The sequence below is a fragment of the Bos mutus genome, chromosome 5 (genome assembly GCF_027580195.1).
Source record: "Bos mutus isolate GX-2022 chromosome 5, NWIPB_WYAK_1.1, whole genome shotgun sequence".
Taxonomy (NCBI): domain Eukaryota; kingdom Metazoa; phylum Chordata; class Mammalia; order Artiodactyla; family Bovidae; genus Bos; species Bos mutus.
This window is the reverse complement of record NC_091621.1, coordinates 100,090,325-100,097,085: the sequence shown is the minus strand read 5'-3', so window position 1 is coordinate 100,097,085 and position 6,761 is coordinate 100,090,325. Positions and strand designations below refer to the sequence as shown.

The 6,761-nt window shown below is 44.7% G+C and overlaps 1 pseudogene; it reads right to left on the bottom strand.

Moving 5' to 3' along the window:
- Nucleotides 1-4,568: 4,568 nt before the first annotated feature.
- On the bottom strand, nucleotides 4,569-5,544 carry LOC102283246 (zeta-crystallin-like; annotated as a pseudogene).
- Between the last annotated feature and the right edge of the window lie 1,217 nt (nucleotides 5,545-6,761).

Genomic DNA, 6,761 nt, shown 5'->3' with positions numbered 1-6,761 from the left:
TAATCACAAGCAGAACCAAAATAGATTTTTTATATATAAAAATCTGAACTGCTCTTTTTTTTGAGGAACACTGAGAATGGGAAAGTCTGAAAGGATGGATGCCCTTATATATCATGAGTGTGAGCATAAATTGCTGCAATTTCTTTGCATAACAGTGTGTCTCTAGGTATGAATATTTTTTAGGTGCTGATGCCTTATGGTCTAGCCTAGATAGCTATATCCTAGATTCTATATCCTACATCCTAGATAGCTATCTAGCTATATCCCACTCTTAGATATAGCTTAAGGGAACAGTCTCAAACATAGTTTTATACAAGGAGAATGTTCTTTACACTATTATTTGCATAAGTAATTAGAAACAACCTACAGTCCAGTAGTCAGGGGAGGACAGCAGAGGGACAGAGCACCATTGGGGTCCTCCCACCACTCAGGGCAGGGATACAGGAAGTGGGGTGGGGGCGATGGGACTCCAGGCCTTTGTGGGATAAATGCTCTTGCAGAAGCAAGGAGGGCGTGGGCTGTGGGAGCTGTATCACTAGCAACTTTATCAAGGCAGAGAATTAAGCGGAGAGCAAGACATTATTTTGGAATGAAAGCACTCATTTAACTGATAAACATATATCCACAAATAAATATCTTTGTATATTAAAGGGAGTAGAGCATAATCATCACAAACCTGGGATTTAGATCAGAAAGACTGGGTATAAGCCCAGGTTCTGGAATCAGCTTGAAAACTTCGGCTGATGTTAAGTTCAGGTGAGCTTCAGGAGCCTGCAAATCTAGACAATGGATCAATATTAGTTATTACCAATTAGTAAACACAAGTGTTCCTGGCCTCACGTAATTTCCAGATCATTCCTTCCTATCTGGTCTTGTCTCTGGTTTTATTGCTCTGATAACTTTGCAGATGGGTGTCCCCTGTCTGATTACCTTCTCCCTGTGCCCCAACAGGAAAGCAGGACTCTGACTTGGGGGGAGTGTGTGTGGGTGGGGATGAGTAACTTTCCTTAACTAGTGACCTGCAGAGCCCAGGGGACAGAGAACCACAGTGCGTTAAATTCCCCGTGGCACTGGTGGCCGTCCCAGGGGAACTCACCAGAGACCTCACCACCCCCTGCTCCCTGCAGGCACTGCTGACTCGTGATCGAGCCCACAATCTGTTTTATGTTCCCCAAGGGTGAGGTCACACCTCCTTCCAGCCTGATGCAGACAAGGAGCTGACAGGAGATCTCTGAGACCCCGCTGCTGCCATCATGAGCTCAGAAAACCTTGGAGACCGCTCAGGTAGGCAGCTGCCTCTTTTCTGGCCAGTTCCTACATGTGACCCGGAATTGAGGGTGGTTCCTCCAGGCAGAGTTAACCTACAGAGGAATCAAGAACCAAGAAGAGGATGAATAAGCATCCTGGAGCCCCTCAGGGGGGCCATGTGGAGTACCCCAACGGGAGTGTGTCCACAGAGCCTCTTTCCCAGCCCTCTCCTTGGGGAGCCACTTGCTAGGTGCTCACTTCCTCCCCCACTGCCCTCTAGCAAGTGACTCAGAAGTGAGGCCAGGACAGTCCATGGGGAGGGAGACAGCAGAGGGAGTCCCCAAGGCCAGGCAGGGCAGCAAGGAGGGGTCCCCCAGCATCCCTGGAGCTCCTCCTGCCCTCTCCCTTGGCTTGAGCCTCCTCCTGCTCCAAGACCCTGGGGCGTCACCACAGACACCTTCCATCCAGCTCTTGCCCTGCCACCTGCCCAGCCACTCTGCAAGGATCAGTGGACACTGAACTGAACCCCAGTCTGACTTTTGCCACCTCCCACCAAGAGGGGAGGGGTGATGGGGTTTTACACAGGATCACATCTGCCTCCACCCCTTCACTGCCCATCCTGAGTGTCTCTGATCAGCAAGATGAAGCCTCTCACATGGTAGTCTTACTCAACGGCAGGTGGCTTCAAACCTTTTTAAAAATTAGGTAGCATTGGTCTATAACATTCTATAAGTTTCATGTATACAACATTATGTTTCTACTTCTGTATATGCTGCAGTGTGCTCACCACCAAAAATCACTCTCAAAAGTCCCTCTAGGTGTACTGTATGGTAGAGTGAAGAAATCACAGGAGTTTAAAATAAAGAGGATTCAAGTCATATCCAAGAAGTGTCTGATACTTGAGCTTGGATTCCACCTCTGAGCTTTCTGCTCACTGGCCTGGGGCTGTCCCTTATCCTGTCTGAGTCTCACTTTCCTCATCTGTGAAATAAGAATAATGTATCTGTGTGTGCATGTACCAGGAAACACATCTCACATTGTGACCCAGCCCCACCCACCATATATATATATATTATATATATATATATATCCTAGTTGCCTATGTCTTACCTACAATTCCATAATCCCTGGGCTTCCGTGGTGGCTCAGACGGTAAAAGAATCTGCCTGCAATGCAGAAGACCCAGGTTCGATTCCTGGGTCGGGAAGATCCTCTGAAGAAGGAAATTGCAACCCACTCCAGTATTCTTGCCAGGAGAATTTCAGGGATAGGGGAGACTTGAAGGCTACTGTCCATGGGGTCACAAAGAGTTAGACAGGACTGAGCAACTAACATTGAGCAATTCCATAACCTCTAGATCCCTGAAATCACACAGGGATTTTGGTAACTCATTTGAGCAGTGATCTTGCTCTGTACTGATCTGAGGCTATTTATTGTCATTACATTCTTTATTGCATTTAATGTGAATATTCTTTTGTTTCACTGCCAAAACATGAAAGCAGTCATTTATAGGGTGCTGCCAGTCTCTGCTACAAGTAGTAACTAACAAAACACATCCCTTGTATTCCTTCTCTTTGTGTGTGTGTGTGTGGGCTCAGTTGTTCGGTTGTGTCCAAATCTTTATGGCCTCATGGACTGTTGTCTGCCAGGCTCCTCTGTTCTTGGGATTTTCCAGGCAAGAATGCTGGAGTGGGTTGCCATCTCCTACTCCAGGGGATATTTCCAACCCAAGGATCTAACGCATGACTCTTGCATCTCCTTCCTGCATTGGCAGGCGAATTTTTACCACTGCATCTCCTGGGAAGCCCTCCTTCTCTTTCTGAAGGTTTAAAATTGTAGATTCCTGAAGACACCTAAATTCCAGGATTAGATCATTATTTCTGGAGGTTTGGAAGTCCAAAATCAAGGTAGTGGTGGTTTCTGGTGAGACCTCTCCACCTGTTGTGTAAATTCTAACTGCCTTTTCTCTCTGTCCTCACATGGCCTTTCCTCTGGGGGAGAGGGAAGGAATAGAGAGAGACTCTGGTGTCTTCTTTTCTAATAAAGACATTTAACTTATTGGATTAGGGCCCCACACTTATGACCTCATTTTACCATAATTACCTCCTTAAAGGCCCAGTCTTCAAATATAGTCACCAGGGGGTTAGATCTTCAACATATGAATTGGGGGGTGGGGGGGAAACAGTTCCATCCATAACCCCAGGTTACTCTGCCAAGAGTGCCCAGGTGATCGCTGCTCAAGAAAATGAATTTTAACTAATATGTACTAAATACCATTTTTTTAATGTGCTGTAGAATTTATTGCAGATACCATGTTATGATAACCAAAGCAGATCATCCTTAAGGCATCAAATTTCTTTATTAATTTAAACAAAAATATATGGTCCCTGTCGCACAAAGAGATAATTTTAAATTTACTTTGAATTTGAACCAATCAATACATATATATTTAGAAACAATGCAAAGGATGTGCTAAGTCCTTTCAGTCACGTCTCACTCTTTGTGACCCCATGAACTATAACCCATCAGCGTCCTCTGCCCATGGAATTCTCCAGGCAAGAATACTGGAGTGGGTTGCCATTCCCTTCTCCAGGGGATCTTCCTGACCCAGGGATCCAACCCGCATCTCCTACATCTTCTGCACTGTCAGGCAGGTTCTTTACCACCAGCGCCACCTAGGAAGCCCAACTGTGCTCCTAGTATCATATCATCCCAGAGATAAGGCTGCTGTCCTCACAGAGTACATGGATCACTGGTAATCAATCCTTAACCTAGTGAAGAGCATAAAATATTGGGGAAAATTGGAAAGCTAACAGATTTCTCTGGACATTGTTTATCTTGCCCCTCTGAGAGACTTGTAGCTATAGATGAGATTAGTTTGGAAAAGAGGTCTTATTTAGTTCAGAGAATCGTCAAAGAGTCCAATATAGTTGTGGGCTAATCAGAGACTAAAGAAACTTTATAAGGAGAAGTAGGCTTGGAAATCAAGCAGTCCTCTTTTAAATTAGCATGTTTTAGTCAAAAGTATGGAATTAATGATAAGCATCGGTTAGGAATTTCTGCAATGTCCTCCAATGCCAAGTGACCACTAACATCCTATTTCCCATTATGATGATTCCCTGATGAGAGGTAGAAGGCATAAAGAATATTGCCAGCTATAAAATAAACTACACTCCAATGCCTATGATTGCTAAAAAGAAATATTTTTTTAAATAGAAGAAACTCACTGAATCAAATGAATGCTAAGCAAAGCAAACACAGTGTACTCAAAACTGAGGTAAGAAACCTCTCATTACACAGGAAATCAATGCAAGGATTAATCATTTTAAGAGAAGAATCATTTTCCCATAGCCCCACAGCTATGAATGATATTTTCATGAGCCTGGGCTGCCTTCTCCAGTGAATACCCAAGGCCTATTACTGGTCTCAACCAACCAATTTCCATTCCAGCTTGGAGGGCTGCTTGCAAACTGCTGACATCCCTCCTTGGAGGATGAATGGAGAGTTACTCCTTTTGTGCTATATTCCTTTGTCATGGATCCTGTGGGTTTATTTCAATAGGACCTCTGCGGCCAACAACTATTACTCGTCCTCCACGTGACAAAAAATTTAAATCTTCACTAAGTTTGACATTAGCAAACATTTCAATAATCACGTCAACTCTTTTTTCACCAACAGATTTCTTAGTTTTATCAATATTATTAGCTTCTTTGTGATTAAACACTGCGTGGGCTCCATTTTGGAAAGCAATCTTTTGTCCTTCCTCAGTAGTAGCTGTGCCCAAAATCTTTAAGCCATAAGCTCTAACCATTTGGCATGCTGCTCTTCCAGCTCCTCCACCTGCCCAAGAACACTTTCTCCAGCTTTCACACAGACACTGGGGAGCAGACTCGATAGCAGTAAAACATGAGATGCTGATGGTAGCTTCTTGTTTAAAGTCCAGTTTTTCTGGCAACGTGTGAATAGTGTGATGGGCTGCCAGAGCAAACTTGGTGTAGCCCCCAGAGATCGTCCTGGTAGTGAATGTCACCTTTCTTGAAAGCAGATATATTCTCTCCAGCAGTTCTACTATCCCAGCCACATCTCAGCTAGGAGTATAAGGTAGAAATAATTTTATACTGTGAGTGCCAGAGCGGATATATGCGTCCACTGGGTTTATACCACATGCTTGGACTTTGTTAGAACCTGGTGGTCTTTCAGAATTGATACAGCAACATCCAACTGGAGTTTCAGCACTTCGGGTCCACCAAATTCAAAAACTCAAATAGCTCTCACCAACTTCTGTCCTGTCACCATAGTGATCTAGATACCTGTTCTAGGCTGGAAAATCAAAATCTGCAAGCCCTCCCTCAGATTCCACAGGGTTAAAAAAAAAAAAGCTACTCAATACCATTTATTATCCACCACACATTTTTCTGGGTTTTCCTGGTGACTCAGACAGTAAAGAATCTGCCTGCAACAGAGGAGACCTGTACTTGATCCCTGGGTCAGGAATATCCCCTGGACGAGGGAATGGATACCCACTCCAGTATTTTTGCCTGAAGAATTCCATGGACAGAGGAGCCTGGCAGGCTACAGTCCACGCGGTCCCAAAAAATCAAAGACCGCTGGGCGACAAACGCTTTCCCTTTTTCACTTCACAAGTTCTAACCTTATTCCCTTTCCTTTCATCTAGATACTGAGATCTTTTTTGAGTATGTCGCTGAGTATCTCTGGGACAAACTGAGCAGAGAGGAACTGCTACTCCTGCTGACTGAATTCCTGAATAAAATTGAGGCTGAGGCTGGTTTGTCCAGGTAACCTGCACAGGTGTGTCAGGAAGGTCACCCACACGCCGAAGCACCAGGCTAGTTTCCTCCTGGCAGGCACACCTCCCCAAGCAGGACCATATGGTGGGGCTGAGGACGTTCCTTCTCAACATCTCATGAGGAATGTTTCCTCCATGTCATTTGCTGGCAGTGAACAACCTTGAATGGAGAAAAGATGAAACCTGCAAGGAAGGGGCAGGTTATGTGACCTTGGACGTGTTACGGAACTACTCTCTGCTTTAGTTTCTTCATCTGTTCAGTTAAATTGTGAGGACACTGAGATTATGCATGCAACGAACTTCCCATACTGACTGACACAGAGTAGGTGTTCGGTCAATATTAACATTTTTCAAACTTGTTGGGAAAAGACAGGGGTCAAGAGTCTTCTTTCTGGTGATGAAAATCAAGCAGAATTTCCTTTGGGGCAAGTCAGAAAATCCTGATGCCATCGTTTGTATTACTCAGGCTTCTGCCTAGAGCCTTTCTATTCCCCATCTTAGGAACTGTACCAAACGATTGTATCAAACCAATCAGCAGGATCCTGCTGGCCCATAAGGCAGAAAGGCTAGAGAGGAACTGGTTGGAGCTGGTGGGATCCTGGATCTAGCGCTGCCCAACTCTGGGGCTCTGTGCTTATATGTTAGAGTCTCAGACTTGCCTCTGTCCAATGGGAATAGCAATTTAGTCTGATGGACTATGTTCATG